Genomic DNA, 19,794 nt, shown 5'->3' with positions numbered 1-19,794 from the left:
TTCATTCTGAGCCTGGGGTGATGTAAATGTGATTTTCTTTGACAAGTAGGCCGTCAACTCAGGATCTTCCTCTTCCAGGAGCTTCATTAACTGCAGGAAGTCCATCTCCGTATCATTATGTCCACGTAATGCTAAACCTTGACGCAATAAGAAACGTAAACTTCTGAATATTTTAGCTAGACTTCTTTTGCATTCTTTCTGCTGCTTCTTTTTTTCCATCACGTAGCTGGACAGTCACTGGAGTTACATCAAGTGAACCTTCTGGAGATATAGCAAATCTGTGCTGAGAGGAGGACTGCTGTTCTTTGAATTTCTGTTTTGCCTTTTTCTAGTTGCAAAAACCGGTGGATATACTCCACTGGCCTCTCCAATTTCCCTGTAAAAAGGCCTCTATTTTCCGCCTTGGCACAATAAAAGCATATGACTTTTCCGAGTCTGATTGTCGAAGTGCAGCCATGGGAATTCATCAAACAACTTGCCCTGGAAGTTGATATTTTGCGATTTTGCTTTCTGTCGTGGTATTAGTTGTGCGTCTGGATGATATGGCTTTCCACACTGTGTCTGTGGAGTGTCAAATTGTTCATTACTGCACAAACTTGTTTCACAACTATCTGGTGGTTCATGATGTGTAATAGTTACACAAGCATTTTCAGACTCGTCCTCTGAAGAACATGGTATTTCCTCTGTATGGCAAGTTTCTATTCCTTTGCTTGAGGCTGTTGGATTATCTGCATCTGCATTGTCACTTGTAGTACAAGTAACTGGCTTGCAGAACTGTCTATATCAGAAAGTTTCAGACGCTTGCTTGTCATAATTGGAATCTATTTCCCAGATGACTCAACAGGCTAAAATACAGTCTTTATTGAAAAACTCTTAACGTACAACGAACGAAGATAGAATAGAATGGAAGTAGGACTGAACTGTACAATGTATTTAAGTCGAACGCGCAAACCTCACAGTGACTACCGAGCCGACTGACTGCCTGGGCATCGATGGGACAATAATGTGTGCTAGTTACAACAGAAGTAATTGCAAGTTTCTAGAAAAAATACTAAAACAATCACAAATATATTATATTCCTGTTAAATCCTCATCAAAAGGCAAACACGTTGTGATATAATGTCTATAAGCACGTCTATTAAATTAAAACACCTAAACAAAAACTAGCAATACAATTTGAGTAGAGGGTTCAGGCCGTTGAAATCGCTCTTATTTTTACTATCTATGATAAGAGAATATATTGTTCTTTTACCATAAAGCACCAGCACTTTATTAGAGGGCGGTGATAATCTGAAATTTCATGAATTAATGAGAGCCACAAACACAGGTCTAATGAGCCCCGTTGTAAAATCGAGGATCAGACTAAAGGGAGCGGATGAGGGTGATGTAGGGCGCGTCTGAATCCGAGCGGCCCGACCCTGTCGTTAACTGTACACTAAACGTACACTATGGTCAGTGGATTCGGTAGCTAAGGAGAGTAAGGCGTTCGACAATAAAACCGGCTAGACATGCATAAGAACAAATGACGTAGGTTACCGCACAATATACACATAACATTGATGCAGCTTCAAGCTACAAATGGCCTGCCAGATCTATATCACAGGAGTTTAAGCTTGGGAGAATTATTTTCGAATTTCATGCTCTGTTCAATCTGTTGTGATGAAAAGTTTACTTAATCTTACACTACATACAAGACATAAGTAGATTCTGTGATAGTGCTTGCAAGCCTTGCATGTATACTTAGGCCAACTGACTGACACTTACGAACTATCGCTTTGATCGAAAAGCTCAGAAGCACGCCTATATTAAAGATGTAGATTTCGGCTACTGATAAAGCCTACATCTAGGCCTAATTATGTAATTCGATTGGTAAGAACACGAGAATCACAAGAACAAAAACACAATTTGTAGTCCTGTGATGCAATAAAACAATTCAACAGACCAAACTCTAGGGGGCGATGATTGTATGCACCATACCCCCGCCTAAATTGAAGGAGGGATTTTTCCCACCCATCCCCCCAGGATTTACGCTCCTGATTACTATATATATATTCAATAGTGTATGTAAATAACTTCTCCCAGATGGTAATTTTATCTTTTCGAAACGTTGCTCAGCTTCAGTAATATTTTCATCATTACTCATTTAAGCTGTCCCCAAACTTTTAATCTTTAGCTTCTGACAATAAATATGTATAAATAATATTAGTAAGACTGAGCGAAATGTGAATTATTTCGAAACTGAATCATCTGATAAACATTACCTTCATTGTTTAAAGTAAGGTGTAAAGGGTTAATTTTACTTATAAATAGTCTTGTCTCTCCACTTACATAGCAACAGATTGTATCTCGTCTATGGATATTACTGACAATTGTCTAATCATAATAGCAAATCACAATCTTGTCTATAGATATTATATGATGTTACTGACAGTTCTCAATTCATAATAATAGATATGTATCTGATCTATAGATATTACATGCTATTACTGACATTTGTCCGTTTATAATAACATACCTGTATCTGGTCTATAGATATTACTGACACTTGTCTATTCATAATACAAGAACTGCATTCCTAAGATTATAAATTTTCGGAATTTTTTGAATGAAATATAAGTATTAGTAAATTTATTATACTGAATACTACCGTACAATTACAAACACTCAGTTTGTGAAAATCGTGATTAGGAAACTGTTTTTAAGTAAATTTCAGTCACGATATTTTAAAGTTTGTAAAAACTACTACATATGAACCTTGAGAATCTACAAATTATAGCTTGCCTTAAGTTTAAAGTACAATCATAAACTGTGTTGTGTTATACATGAAACGTTACTACTTAAAACTATTCAATCATAACGTGAGCTGAGTTATACGTGGAACGTTATTACCTCATACTATTGGAAAAACGCCTTCAGTTTTGATTTTCGTATAATAACGCAGTCATAACAGCTGAAGTTAAATTAGAAAAACTATAATAATCTTTACACTGTTTCTTATAAATTCATAAAGAAATATCTTATAACCTTATTCAGCATGTTTTATCTTCACTTGTTGTTGTTCTTACTTTTAAAGCACATTTATTTTTAGTCCTAACCAACCTATTACAATTACTTCTTATAAAATTGTGCCAATAAAGTTAAGAAAGTTAATTGAAGGTTGCGCTACCTTTATTAATGATATTATATATATATATATATTTACATGGCCAGTGTTAATTGAAGGAAGATTTCTTCTGTTAATCAAGATCTTTAGCAGGAAACACACAGTATTATTTATTTTTTTACTGTAATATCGCATCTTTACCATAATCTTATTTTTTATCTATTAATTGTATCGAGTCAAAAATAACCAAATTTATCCCCTTTTATATATATATATATATGAGATATTCTGCTATTCTTTTATATTCCGCTATTCGAGCCAACACATGCTTTCTAACCTCACTGTGAGTAATGAACCAGCCGAGCATGATCACACTTGACCTTAACCTATTTTTACTGACCACTGAGGTCTAGTACAATTAGAAAATAGCGGAAGTATTTGTGTATTAGGTTGTCCTCACGTCGCTCCTTTAATTCCAGCTCAGACCTTTGTAAGTAAATGTTTTTCAATTCTAGGTTTCTCGTAAAACATTAGAATGTAAAAATTCTACATCATTTTGTATAAGGTGTACACAACATAATAACTGTTATTATTTAGTTCTTGTTGTTAATAGCAGAAAGAGCAGATACACTACTAATGAATTGTAGGGATGACTGATATGGGCATTAAAAACCTTATAATTAAAATAAAATACAAAAACAACGTTTCGACCACATAATATCTATACCAGTCGTCACTTTAATACATTATTACTTTAAGTGAGTTTCTCGTCATTATGAGATAAACTATTATATTTTGTTGTTGGAGATGAACTTTTTTCTTTCTTTCTCATAACACTTTTCAGTCGACCCTCATTTCTTCATTTCTCGACGAATTAATGTGAAACTTGGTAGGCCCAATATGCCCAAACACCTTTATTTTTCATTTGATTGGGCCTTTCGAAGGATATTATTGGGTGAAAAGTATAAAACATCAAAAAATGTGTATTTTGGATTCCTGTGAGGTCATATGTACAGCAATCAAGATGAATATTAGCACGAATAGAAATTTTAATGCGTATAATTGGTAAAAAGAAATAAAAAGGAAGATTTGCCTATTTGGGTCTTTTTTACCAATTTACATGGGCTTTGATAAAAATATACTTTTCGACAGGTGCCATTAATTGACAAACAGAAAAAACGAACTTGTTCATTTTTCATAATCCTACAAAAAGCATAACTGTAAGGTTTTTAATTTTTTTCATATTCTAAATGCAATGTGACATAAATAACTCTATTGCAAATCCCAAACAGTGATATAGATAATTTTAGACTGTTCTATACATTCGTGACTTTCCTGACGTTGAAGGGACACTCGCCCGAAAATTTTGGTTTATATATTTATTATTACTTTAAAGAATGAAACAAATTGTTGTATATACATTTTGCTTATCACATCTTAAAATAAATAAGAAATTATCTATACGAGAGATCAACAAAAAAATATTAATTGCTTTTTATTATCAATTTACGAAAATCTATATACTTCTAAATGTATTCGGTATCACTTGAATTACGAATGATTTCAGTTAGACCGTGATCCATGTTATCCAGGACGAGTTTCCACTTTGTAATATTACGTATTATGATTTCAAACAGCGTGAACTGAGTTGAACTGTAATCTTTATTTAGGAATTAATTAAATGTTGCTATGTATTAAATTTACGATATTGGCAAAAACAATTGATACACACAATTTTCTTTCTTAGCCCAAATAACGGGTATTACAAATAATTGTTTATATGTAGTGATTTATAACAGTGAGTATACTATATTGCCTTCCGTTACCTTCCGCCCACCGAGAGCATAGATTCTGCCGCTGTGATTGTAATACAGTCATAACATCACAAGGTACATGGTGTTGTTGTTAGATAGTAGAGCCCTATTCACATAAAGTTGAATGTAAGTATCCTAAATGTGTGTTCATAATCAGATTTGCATTTTGTTATATAAAACTAAGCTGAACAGTTTTTAAATCTGACGTTTACAAATAGTTCAGTGGTTCGTGTACCAGCCAGAACAAGTGAAGGCATTCTTGTAAGCTAGGTTTATGATTTGTTAATTTTCATATTTATTTGCCATTGGGAGCAGGTGATTACGAAATAATCTGGAATTCTCACGCAGTTTTAATTCATGAGCAATCTGTAAACCCAAAATATTCCCAGCATACTGTATAACATTAGAAGCGTTTATAATTAGAGCAAGGTGTGGCAAACCTATTTAGGACATGACATTTTCAATTACGTGTGACGTCAAACGGAATTATTATAGTTACACATACAATAGCAGTTTCTCACTGACCTTTGGACTTGTTGGAAAAGAATCTTCAAGCTGACACTTTTCTACTGCAGTGGACATGTGTTTTATTATACCTCAGTGCACATATCATCTTCTGACCAATGTAATATTAACAGAGTCGTTGATATTTTGTGACGTCTATTAAAATATGTAATTAAGTGGAGGCTTTGAGAAATGAATGTTTATTTTTATTTTTCAAAGAAACAATTGACTTTATCAAACGTTTAGTGGTTTATACAACAAAAATATCCTAATAGTGATTACATAGCTGCTGTTTTACCAAACAAAATTGTGTTGATTTTAGGACGACCATGAGGTTGCTATATCTGGTGATATTATCCACACCCGCCGTTTTTGCTGTAACGACAGAAGTTACGTCTGATAGATCAGAATGGATGAGCCTTCTTCCTTCCCTTATTAACTCGGTTATTAAAAATTTCTTTTCTGATGTCGTTCAAGAAATAACATCAATTGATAAATTCTTCCAGTCAATAACGGCAAGTTTAGAAGTGGTATCAGTTGCAGTTAAACTGATCTATATTTGTTACATAGCAGTACAACGAAATTTTCCGAATTTTTTTTCGAATATTCGTATTGGTCGAATGATTTCAGAAGAAGAGAGTCAATATAACACAGCTCAAATCATTGAAAAGATGCATGAAATCCAGCTAATCCTCAATCATATGGAGAAAAAACCTGTGGAAAAAAAATCATTTGTTGTCTGAGGTCCTACGTCAAAAATCATTATCAAAATTTATGAAATACTATCAAAAATATTGTAAGTATTGTTTTAAGAGTGTAGAATCCAGTAGTGTTGATTAAAATGTTTAGATTCCAGTAGTGTAGGACAACACTAATTATTATTGTTGATTAACGTCAGTATTGTTTGAACAGTTTAGAATTCAGTAGTGTAGAAAAACACTAGTTATTAGTGTCGAGTAACGTGAGCATTGTTTGAAGAGTTTAGTATACAGTACTGTAAGACAATACTAATTGCTGGTATTGAGTAGGGTAAGAATTGTTTTGACGAGTTTAAAATCCAGTAGTTTTGATTAACGTCACTATTGTCACAATTCCAGTAGCGAGGAACAACAGTAATTACTAGTGTTGAGAAACGTGAATATTATTTAAAGAGTTTAGAATACAGTCGTGTAAAACACCAGTAGTTAAAAGTGTTGAGAAATGTCAGTATTATTTGAAGAGTTTAGAATACAGGATAGTATAACAACACTAATTACTGGTGTTGATTAAAGTGAGTATTGTTTCAAGAGTTTAAAATGCAGTAGAGTAGAGCAACAGTAATTATTAGTGTTGAGTAACGAGTTATTGGCGAATGTTGAATTTTTTCGAAATAATATATAAATAACACAAGTACGAGATACTGACAGGTGTTGAGAAAATTAGTAGTAATATATATATAAATAGTACAAACACGAGACTCTTACATAAGTTGAAGAAATTCGCAGTAATATGTATATAAGGGGCGCGAACCCGATATTATGATTAGTGTTGAAGAAATTAGTAGTAATATATTTATAAATAACACGAACATGAAATTCTGACAGATATTGAGAAAATTAGTAGTAATATACTAATAAATAAAACAAGCAGGAGATTCTTATAAGCGTTGAAGAAATTAGTAGTAATGTATATATATACTCTTCAAAAAAAGAAAGGCAAAAGGGATATTTTTTTATTTTAAAGAGAAATATGTGTAATAACGTTACAAGCTCAGAGTATGTGATGTTACACGTGTTAAGGCACTGATTGTCAGACCAAAATGACAATAAAAGTTGTGCACTTTGAAAACGGAGGAAAACAACGGATATTTTGCCAAAACGCATTCGTGTCCAATAAATTTGTTTGAGAGGTGTGCATGTTCTGCAAGTGCAACATGTTCAAAATTCCTATAAAAGTGACGGGTTCTCGGTTTCCATAGCTCAGTGTTAAGCCATCGACACGCAATTCAGTTACGCCAAGACTGACTGAAGCACAACGCAACAACGCCATTGGTTGCTTGGAAGCAAGCGAATCTTGATCAGATGGTGCCAGAGCTGTGAATGTCCACCCAAGCACCATCACAAGGCTATGGAATCGTCACCAACAACATGGATCAACTCGTGACCGTCCACGATCTGGCAGATCTCGTGTGACCACGCCCGCATAAGATCGCTACATCCGGTTACGTCACCTTCGGGATAGGACCACCTCGACGAGGTCTACTGCCTCAACCATACCAGTGCTGCGTAGGATTTCCGGTCAGACCGTACGCAACCGTCGACGAGATTCTTAGGCCCCATGTGCAACCCATCATGGTGAACGTCAACGACGATTTTAAACATGACAACGCCCGTCCTCACACAGCCAGACTCACCACTGTCTTCTTTTTTCGAAGAGTATATATATATATTACACAAATATGAGATTCTGAGAAGTGTTGGAGAAGATAGTTGTGATATATACATATATATATATATATATATATATAAAACATGAACACGCAGCATACTGTTTAAAGAATATTTGTTTTTTTCTGTTATATGTAAATATATGTTGTAATAATTTACTAGGGTACGACGGATAATGCGCTGATAGAATTCAATCGTCTATAACAATGAAACACCCGAAACATGTTGCCTTTGTTTGTAACGCTTTATTCAATTAACCAATTAAAATTAGAGATGTAGGTTTTTATATGTGTTAGTCAATTGATCAATAAAATATGGAAATGTACCTTTAACTCCGATATAATATGATTCTCAGTCGACCAATCACAGAAGTTATCTTACTTGTTACATTTTCCATGCTGATTTCACCTATTTCCTTCTATAGGTCTTTCGCGTCTCGGTTTCTTTGTACCCAAGTGTCGTACTGATGACTGCTCAATAAACATGTTTCCGTAACCATGTTCGTCAGCAGTTGCAGTGGATGTTGTACAGTTGAAAGAAGAGCTTTGTACCTATAGCGTAAAGACGCATACAGCGGTTACTGTTTTAATGTATTATATAATTGTTCTGTATCTGTAACAATATAATAAAATTATTTGACTATTTCCAGAGGTCGCTGTTTTAAGAATGGGTTACAATGTATTTTATAATTGTTCTATATGTGTAACAATATAATAGAATGATTTGACTATTTTCAGAGGTAATTGTTTAAAGAAAAGGTTACAGTGTAACGCTTAATCCAGTTCATTAGTTAATTAAGTCGTCATAAAGCACTCTTTACACTAATTAATCTGTCCTAAAAAGGATGCTTAATGTTAATTAATTAAATCAGTTATGAGTGATTCACTCTAAAAGGATGCTTAACACAACTCATTTATAATTAATTTTCCGTATAAAGAACTCATAACTCAAACACATTAATATGTTTATAATTAATTTGTTATAAAAGAGCGCTTATTATTACATTAATTACATATTCTTTCCAATAAAATGATCCTATAAGGACAATATGTTAATTAAAACTTACTCAATCTTATAATTAATTACACTATGCAACACAATTTTGTTCCTGGATAGTATGTGTTATTGCTTTTAATTGCTTATGTTGTAAAGTATAGAAAATGGCCATTATTTCCTTCAAACTTTGCTTTTGTGACACGGATAAGTTTAGAAATCAAACTTTTTTCTGTGTAAAAAAGGGCCAATTTACACATTTTCATTTACATTAGGTCTAAGTAAGACAACATGTTATTCAAACATCTTTAGAATTGAGTAGATTTTCGACGTTTGCGACTGTAATGTAAATCACTTTCACGTATTACGTTTTCATTATACGCTCCCGGGTCACAAAAGCAAAGTTTGAAGAGAAAAATAGGTCTTTTCCATTTACTTTAGGCATAAGCAATTGGGAAATAACACTTTCTGCCCAGAAACAAGAAAAAGTAATCATTTGGTTACATAGTGTAATTTTCAGTACTAAAAGAACTATAATTTATACAATGTGATGTATACAATAAATAACAATAGATTTAAATCACCCTTAAAAGAGCAGAATATATACATTTACTAATTACTTGATTCAACAACCTTCACATCGCAATATGTTTAAGGTTTTCATTCGCCGTTATACAAGTGTTTAATGGATGCTTCATGTATGTTTTTGAAGATCGGTAAATAAAATCTTCTAAAAAACAAGGACAATAAAGATTTAATTACAGGTTGATATAACACCACTCTTTGAACAGTTTTTATTAAACAATTTTTCAAAAAGTTATTTTATCAGCATGAAATTTATTTACTGATTGAAAACTATATGGTTAAAGTGTCCAATTGTACAGTTACTCGCCATCATATATGAGCGGTTAATCTTTTTCGATTTTGGTTTTACAATGTTTTCTTATATTTAAACATGCAATATTATGATAATTTTAAGACGTCATAGCATAAAAAGCAGTCGTAAGTAAACGTTATGATTATGATTTACTCTTACAATGATAAATCTCATTAAGTAATATGATTTTTACAAGAGATCAATGCTCTGGAGGTTAGTGCACATAAAATTACATAGATGACAGCAGGCTTGAAAGGTTAAGTTGGTCGTCAATTCCACTGATTAAGAGAGTTATGCACTATTACATTGTACAATCCATCACACGAGTAAATGACTTATTCTAAGTTTGATCCAATGGAAGAAAGGTCCACCTTTAGAAAAAGCGCACGGGTTATACGATTTTATAATCTTTCATCATTCAGTACGCGTTCATTATTAGACGTTTAGATGTGTATACATGTAAATATACCTCACACAAGTAATAGTTTTGTTAGTAGATATAGATGTATAGATACACATATATGTACATATACATAAGACAAGTCATGGTTTTGTCATTATATATAGATGTATACATGCACATACATATACTATTACATAAGACAAGTCGTACTTTTAAAATAAGTTATATTTTAACAGTATATATATATATATATATGTATGTATGTACATATACACAAGTCATTGATCTATGCACACATATTTATATAAGTATACATAAGTCACAGTTTTATCACCATATATACATGTATATACACACACATGTACATATAGTAGATAAGTCACAATTTTGTCAGTATCTACACAAACATGTACACACATATCTAAATATACATAAGTCACAGTTTTGTCAATATATATACAGGTATATACAAACATATATATGTACATTTACAAAAGTAATAGTTCTATCAGTATATATTCAGGTATATACACACACACACATATATGTAATTCATATATACCTATATACTAACATCAAATTAGTGATGTCAAGAAAAACTAAGTAGTGATGTTGATGTTTATATTACTATAACAGTATATTAACATCCAACCAGTGATGTTGGTGTTTACATTAATATAACTATGTATTAACATACAATCACTGATGCCAAGTGTAACTAAGTGGTGATGTTGATGTTTACATTACTATAACAATATATTAACATCCAATCAGTAATGTTAAGTATATCTAAGTAGTGGTGTTGTTGTTTTCATTTATATACCTATATATTAACATCCAATCAGTGATATCAAGTATAACTAAGAAGTGATGTTGATGTTTACCTTGCTAGAACAATATATTAACATATATTTAAATTTAAAATTGGCCCAATATCGAAGTTGTTGTATTTTCGAAACAGTTACTCAGTTCAGTAGGATCGCCACTAAACACTAAGTTTATTATACATGAATTTTAGCTTTGTGGAGTTTATTACTATTATTGTAAATAACTATAATAAACTATATTATTAGCTATACATCCCTAATGTCGTTCTTTATGTGCCCATTATTTTGCTAATATAACTTCAATTGGAGCTATCAACTAAATGCTGAAACTAGATTAATGAGTTTGTAAATTTTCAGCAATTTCTTAAGAAAGTTTATAACAAATTAATTCAGGACACATATGTTTTATTATTATATTTCACTGTTTGTAAGTTTCTGAAGAAGAACAGGTTACTATTTCATTTAAAGGGTCACAGAAACGATAAAACATGTGAAAGCATATTATATCTTTACAATAGTGCATTACATAATAACTGATAGTTTCTCCCAGGACAAACGTTGGGTCTTTTCTTCTACAACAAAAGTAAATTCTTATCTCACAAATGTATGCTAGGAACTAACCTTTTGAAGTATGTCTTGAGCGAAATAATTTGTTTTCGTACTTTAGTTAATCATGTTACTTTACACTGAATTTTCAATGCTATGTGAATAAATGTATCCAAATGTAAACTTGAGAACAGAGTGTTTGATGACAAGAAATGATTAAGTTGTATTCCTAAGAGAAATGCATTTCTTAATAATTTGAGGGTCACGGGTTGTAATCCCCGTCACAACAAACATGCTCGCCCTTGGAGTCGTGGAGGCATTATAACGTGAAGGTCAATCCCATTATTCGTTAGTAAAAGAGTAGTCCAAGAGTTAGCGGTGGGTGGTGATGACTAGCTGCCTTTTCTCTAGTCTTACACTGCTAAACTAGGGACGGCTAGCGCAAACAGTTCTGCTTTAGCTTTGCGCGAAATTCAAACCAAACCAGTACAACGTTACATCGGGCAATAAATAGGTTTACTTTTCTTTTGTCGAGAGTGAGAAAAATACAGACGTGTTCTCTCAACGCAAAAAAGGAAAGATTGAATAGATAGGCTTCCCCAACTAATACAGCTGAAAAAATATATAACACATTACAAGTGCAATTGACTACAATTACTATTACTACAGCGCCGGCCACCTAAATGAATCATTGACAGCAGAGCGGGAATCCGCGTTTAAGATCTTACCTGGAGACTAAAATCAGACCAGGACAAACTATGGCAGACAGAAAAAGTACCGATGCCGATCAGGATATACAGAAAACTAGTAAGTCAAGTCTTGTTGGTGGCAAATCGAAAAGTAATTTAACTAGTTCACCATTATTAGCGCTATGTACTATAACTAAAAAGTAACTTAGTACAGCAGAAAAAACAAATGAAAATAATGTAAGAAAAAGAAGAAAAGTTAAAAGAAAAATTATTAAACTAACTCTACGGAAAATTCCGAAAATGAAGAAGAAACAGTTGTTACTAATACCGAGGTAGAGGTAGCTTCTCCTGCAAGTAACATTAACAATAAAATAACTAACAATGTAAAAGAAATAGAAGTAAAAACAAACGTCGTGGATGTTGACAGATCTACCAAAAACACTCAAAATAATATTGTGAAAAATACCACAGACAGTGAGCCAGACACCGAATATCAAGAAGGCTTTATTACAGTCACATCAAAAAGAAAAAAAAACATTACAGAAAGAACAAAATATAAGTAACAATATGGCACAAAAAACAAAACCACCACAATTCTCAATCATTAGAGAAGGTATTCCAGGCCAGTACTACCAACCCCTACTTGCGACAGAGGTTAAACGCTGCAAGCCGCATGTAACTATTGTTAATATCAAGCGTCTGCCCTGAGGCGGTGTCCTTGTTCAAGGACAAGACGCTGCTGACCTAAACAGATTAGTAAAAGAGTGGCCAGCAGATGCTTTCAAACCAGGTAAAATTAAAATCCATCTGCCAGGAAGTAAGCCGCAGCCTAAAGCCATTGTAGTAAGAGGGGTTCACCAAACCATTAACCTTGAATCAATTATACAAGCTTTAGACGAACAAGGCATTCCACATACTAATATACAGTGAATAATCTCAAAGAAAACACAGGCACCCACTAATCTTATACGTATAGACATAGACGACAGTTACAACATTTTAAAACTATATAAATAATGGAATAACGCTTTGGTATCAAAAATACCAAGTAGAACAGCTAAAAACTCCGGCAACTGTAGTAACACAATGTTACAATTGCCAAAGATATGGGCATGTTTCTGCAGCCTGCTTAGCAACACCGAGGTGCTGCAGCTGTGGCGGGGAACACCATATCGCCCAGTGCAAAAAAGATAAAGAAACACCCAAATGTTGTAACTGTGGTCAAACCCACACGGCCAATTATAAAGGATGTGATAAATGCAAACAAATAAAACACCATATTTATCAGATAAGAACACCATCATCGGAACAGAATCAACCAAATACAAACAGACAACCAAAAACAGACATATCAGCAGAATTTAATGAATCAATTAAAACCGCATATGCAGAAATGTTAAAAGGAAAAGAACCCCACAAACAGCAAGAACAGACCATTATTACTCAGGATAAGAACACCTTAACACAAACACAATGGACTGTCGACCATCCTTAAAACGTTCATGCTACTTGAAACATGCCGTACGCTTCATAGCAACATCACCGTAAGCCGTGTTAAGCATAGCAAAAGTTTCAGTCGCAGATTTTCCAAGTTTAACACAAAATTTCACAGCAAGTCGTTGCTCCTTCAGGTCATTCATTCTGAAATCCGCCAAACGAAAAAATCGCACTTATCTTAAAACCGCGTAGCTAATACACAAATGAAGGTATCTGCAATCGGGAAATGGCGTCGTAATCAGCTAATCTGTGATAACCTAGCGACACAAAACTTTCTTGGAAATAATGGCAGAATATACAAACCCCACAAACACCAACAGTCTCACAGACATAATAGTTAAAATCATATTGAAAAACATACACAAGTTCTTGCCGCAAATTTTAACCTCCATCATAAGCTCTACTAAACATGGATAACTTCACAGTTCTACACATCAATATCCAGGGTGCTCTTGCTTCCAAGAAACATGAGATTGAAGATACAACAAACTCCATAAAACCTGATGTAATTATAATTTGTGAAACTCTCCTATATAACTACCATAGATTTAAATTAAACGGCTACTCTACTATTAGACATGACAGGAAGGATAATAGAGATCCAAACAGAGGTCTTTTATTATTGTATAAGACTGAACTTATAGTTCAGGAACTTACTATCCCTTCCAGTAATGAATCTATAATTATTAATGTAAAAACGCAAAATCATACAGACGTTACTGTGGCGGGCATCTACTGCTCGCCTAGTACAGTGTTAGATGTAAATCTATTGAATATATTGTATAATAGCAATTCTAATCTTATTATTATCGGCGACCTAAACAGTAAACATATAGCATTCAACTGTCGAAGTACAAACGCAAATGGCAATTTACTTTTTCAATTTTTGGATGAATCAAACATGACTTTATTAAACGATGCAACACCGACACATATCTCGTACGCACACGGCACCAGTGAAATACTGGACCTATGCCTGTGTTCGTCAAATATGAGTCGCAAATTCGTAAATTTTCATGTTGGTCACGATATAGATAGTGACCACCTCCCAGTTTGGTGTATCTTCAATCTCACCCCCCACTTAAATAAAATCATAGTGAGAGACCAACTGAACTACAAAAAGCTAATTGGCCAGTTTTCCAAACTATATTAAATCAAACCTTACCTTCTGAAGTACTACATATTGCCGCGGACGCATCAGATATAGATGCATACTGTCATATCATCTCTGAGTGTCTAAAACATGCAGCCAACAATTCGATACCGAAACAAAAACACTTCACAACAACTCATTCATGGCAACCACACAAAGACATAATACACTTAATTAAATACAGACGTATACTCCGCAGACAGTACATTCAAAATCGCAACCCCACACTTAAAACTCAGATAAACACAATAAGGAATAAAATACGAAACTTAATCAGACAACAGAAACAAGAAAACTGGGACACCTTCTGTTCCGATCTAAATCACAAAACTGATCCTAAACAATTCTGGACACACTTGAAAAGATTTACAAACACAGGAACAACAAACACAGTATATCCACCACTGGAACTGGATGGAGAAACAGCATACACTAACACAGAAAAAGCCGAGATATTCAAAAAAACACCTAGAAAACACGTTCAAGACACATCATGAACCAGACATGAACAGATACTTTTATAATACAGTCACAAACTTTATTGATCAAAACAGAAGCATTTTTACACCTAAATTTCCAGTCAACACTATTTCACACCAAGAAAAAACAAAAGACTGGAGCACTCATCAACTGATAAAACATATCACTGTAACAGAAGTCGTAACTGCCATTAACAACACAAAAAACAAAGCCCCTGGAGAAGATGGTATTCAAGCTATCCTCCTAAAACAAGGCACTTAGAGATTATATGAACACCTAACAGCGTTATTTAATCTCTCACTATCAGCTGGATATATCCCCGTTTCTTGGAAGGAAGCAATAATATTAATGTTCCAGAAAGAAGGAAAGCCAGCGAATAAACCAAACAACTACCGCCCGATTAGCTTAACCAGTTGTATTGGCAAAGTATTAGAGAGGATAATTAGTAATTGTCTGTCAGTTTACTTAGAAGAAAATTCAAAATTACCAGAAATTCAAAACGGATTTCGAAAAAACCGTCAAACTACAGACCACCTGATTCGACTTACAGAATCACTCACCGACAGCTTCAACAAAAAAGAATGCACTGTAGCTTGCTTTCTCGACATTGAGAAAGCATTTGACACAGTGTGGCATAACGGCTTACGACATAGATTACTTGAAATGGCATTACCCCAGGAAACTATTCGCTGGCTGTCCAACTTCCTGGATAACAGAATGTGTAAAGTAAATGTAAATGGGGCCCACTCAGGGTCCTTTTCACCCGAAGCAGGAGTCCCGCAGGGAGGGGTTGTTAGTCCTATATTATTTATCATGTACGTGAGTAATATGCCTCTGTCGGACCTAAATTTAGGTTATGCATCACAGTTCGCTGACGATGTAGCAGTCTGGAAAAGCGCCCCCACTCCGTCAATAGCAGCAACGAACCTACAACCAGTTCTAAATAACATCGAAGAATACTGCCGGAAATACAGAATCAAAATCAATATCCCAAAAACTCAAGTCATAGTATTCAGCAGACTGAATAAGCTGAAAAAAGATCCACCAAAACTATATGAATGGATCACTTTTACTGACTGCTACTTCTGCTAAATTTCTAGGTCTAACCTATGATTCAAAATTAACGTGGTTACCACATATTAAAAATGTACTGATACGAATCTGGAAAAGAGCAAACTATGCAAGAAGTCTTTCAGGTAAAATCCAAGGAACATCACCAGACAACATACTTAAAATTTACAAAACATACATTAGACCAACAATAGAATATGCATCACCTGCCTGGATTAACATAGCACCCACACATATACAGAAACTTCAACGTATACAAAATTCAGTACTAACTTCAGCATATAAAGTACCACGTAGCACCTCAACCACATTCATGCACAAGTATGCAAACATAGACACTATATCTGAAAGACTCTTGCATAATTCTTTAAATTATTTCAATAAGAATTGGCATAAAAATGACTTAATGTGTGATCTCGACAGATATCACGTACATGATGTAAATGGTCCTAAATACCTCTCCCCTTTTAACATATATTTAAGAAATGTAACACAAGCTGGCCAGTATGCACTAGACACTTAGTCCTTGTTTCTTTTTATTATTATAATAATTATTTTCTTTTTATTTTTTAATTTTTTCCCTCTTTTTGAATTATTATTCAAGTATTGAATAATAATAATTATTATTACTTTCTTTTTGTGTGTGTTACAACAAGTAGTAGTAGCATTCTCTCAATCGAGAAAAAGGAGAAAAATACAATATATATATATATATATATATGAATATACCAAAAAAAAAAAAAGAAATGAAGGAAAAAAAAAAAAAAAACTTCTTGTTCGTCCATGCATGGACTGAGCCCTGAAATGGGCCTGAGTATGATGTCTTCTATTACTCTGGCCCAAAGCTTTAAAAAATAAATAAATAAATAAAAAAAAAAAACCCCTAAAGACAGACGTTATAATCGTTCGGGAGGGAGGAAGAGGTCAAATGTACATGACCCTCCTGGGTATTTAACAACATCAATACCCAAATACCGACACAGTGAAACTTGAGCTCTCGTATGTCAGATGACATAAATCTGCAATTACTAGTATCTGAAAGAAAAAAGTAATTTGTGATATCTTCGATTGGATATTTGAAGTTCTAACATAAACCCTGTCTGAAAACAAATCTGTTAGCAGTCAAAAATTTTGACCACTACCTGATAACTGAATTGAAATCAAAGTAAAATTTGTGAATCTCTGAACTAGAGTAAGCTAAAACACCTTTTAAGTTGTTATGAACCAAGTTACTAAATACTGATGTGTTTGTTTCTGTTCATACTTGTATTTGTGTTGCAGTTTGGTATGATGTGTTTCATGTTAACATGGATAGGATGATAATATGTGTTTCTTATTTTGAGTGTTTCTTTAATTTCTGTTGTAGAATATGGTGAGTTCTACGTTTAATGCCAAGTTGTAGAAGAACTTCTTGGGGCAACAGTTATATCACTAGGAGATGCTGATCACATATGTACTGTAAAAGGAGATAAATTTAACATCTGCATAAAGCTGTATCAGCTGCTCAAAAGTTTATAGAAAGTGATTATCTAGCTAAAACTGTTTTCATAATTTCAGTAATGTCAATATGAATAAGTTGAAAAATAAGAGAGTGTGAAGTAAATGCCCTGTTTGATGTAGGTTACATGATATTTTTATTGAAATACCTACCCACATTTTTGGAAAACATTTGATAATTCTAAAAGATATTAAATATGAATGACCCATTGAGAGTTTATTTAGAAACTTGTTTTTTTTCACAAGATTTCAGTCAGTTCAATACCTAATTCTAATACATGTTTAATATCCTTTATGCTTTCAGAAGTGTTTATTTGTCAATATGATTTTTATCCTTGAATTAGGTAAAAAATGATCTAGAAAGGATAACTGTGGCTCTATATATTTAACAGTAAATTTAGATTAAGACTTCCAAAATTCTTTAACAATTTAGCTCATGATAAGAGATAAAAACTAGAGTTTGAAAACTATATGAAGCCATGTTAACTGAAAGCAATGTAATATTACGACTCAGACAAGACTACGAGTGGTTTTCAGTAACAATTGTTTTCAAAGGAGCTGCCTAAAATAAACAAAAATATACCACAAAAACAAATTGTGGTTGTTGTTTACAGTTCCTAGATTGGGGTAAGAAAGGTTAAATCTGATTAGCTGTAACAAGAGTACATACATAAATCATGTGGTTGTTGCTTACAGGTCTTGGAGTGGCTTAAGAAAGGCTAAATCTGAGCTGTAACAAGAGTACACACATAAATCATGTGGTTGTTGTTTACAATTCCTATAGTGGATCAAGAAAGATTAAATCTGATTAGCTGTAACAGGAGTATACACATAAATCATGTGGTTGTTGTTTACAGTTCCAAGAGTGGTGTAAGAAAGGTTAAATCTGATTAATTGTACCAAGAGTACACAGATCAATCATATGGTTGTTGTTCACAGCTCTTTGAGTGGTATAACAACGGGTAAGTCTGACTTACCCTTTAACTTTGTCTGGAAACCAGATTTAAAGAACATAAAAAGTCACTTTCACACGTTTTCGAACACTGCAAGTCAAATGAACCAAACATAACCATAAAAAACACTCAAATACTAAATAACGAAACAAACATAAAGCCTTAAAGAAGCCTCACTTATACAACAACTTCAGCCAAAATAAACCAATACAAAGGAACACCTTTATGCCTATATCGAAAATAATATAATAAATAATAATAATAAAATAAATAAAATTATATACTCAAACATCTAAGCTCGCCCTCTACATTCCGACACTCAGTTACACAACCCCTTTCAAACATGTGGTCAGCTTCCGGTCAGTTACCTCTCTCTTTCTTTGTGAACCTGACGATGACCGAAGAAAGGCGAAACGCTGTTCACTCCTGTACGTAAAACATTTTCTCAAACCAAACAAGCCGTTTTTACATATATAGTACGTTAACAAATAACACAAGATACGACTGGTGTTTATCAGGTTAACAGTACGTTAACAAATAACACTAGATACGACTGGTGTTTATCAGGTTAACAGTACGTTAACAAATAACACTAGATACGACTGGTGTTTATCAGGTTAACAGTACGTTGATTATTACTGTTGTTAAGACACTTCTCTTTGTTTCCACTCGTGTTTTATATTTTTGTGAATATTCTCTTTATTATATATATGATAATTATTGTAATTTTATTAATGGTCTTAGAGTCGATTTCTCTTTCTTTTCATAAAGTTGTTTTTCCTTTTGCTAGAAACGAAATTCTCTCATTCCAGCAATTTACATTGGAGCGACTGTTGGGCCTTCTGTTTGGGCTGGTTTGGTCGCTGCCGTTATTGCTGCAAATATAAGACGAGCCTGTATCCTTTCTAAGTTGTTCTGTAATCAAAATTACTAGTTTTACAGAAATCAGCTTATTGTATGT

At 33.5% G+C, this 19,794-nt stretch overlaps 1 protein-coding gene and 1 long non-coding RNA gene across 3 annotated transcripts in view; one reads left to right on the top strand and one right to left on the bottom strand.

The window, feature by feature from the left end:
• LOC143240586 (big defensin-like) overlaps positions 1 to 19,794 on the top strand; it is a 31,179-nt gene that overhangs the window by 9,157 nt on the left and 2,228 nt on the right. The gene's annotated exons all lie outside the window — the stretch shown is intronic.
• LOC143240589 (uncharacterized) overlaps positions 5,921 to 19,794 on the bottom strand; it is a 49,393-nt gene continuing 35,519 nt past the window's right edge. Inside the window, exon 5 of the long non-coding RNA XR_013021830.1 lies at positions 5,921 to 6,135. This is a non-coding gene — a long non-coding RNA (uncharacterized LOC143240589). The remainder of the gene's footprint in view (positions 6,136 to 19,794) is intronic.

Source organism: Tachypleus tridentatus, chromosome 13, assembly GCF_004210375.1.
Source record: "Tachypleus tridentatus isolate NWPU-2018 chromosome 13, ASM421037v1, whole genome shotgun sequence".
NCBI lineage: Eukaryota > Metazoa > Arthropoda > Merostomata > Xiphosura > Limulidae > Tachypleus > Tachypleus tridentatus.
This window is presented reverse-complemented; position numbering and strand designations above follow the sequence as displayed.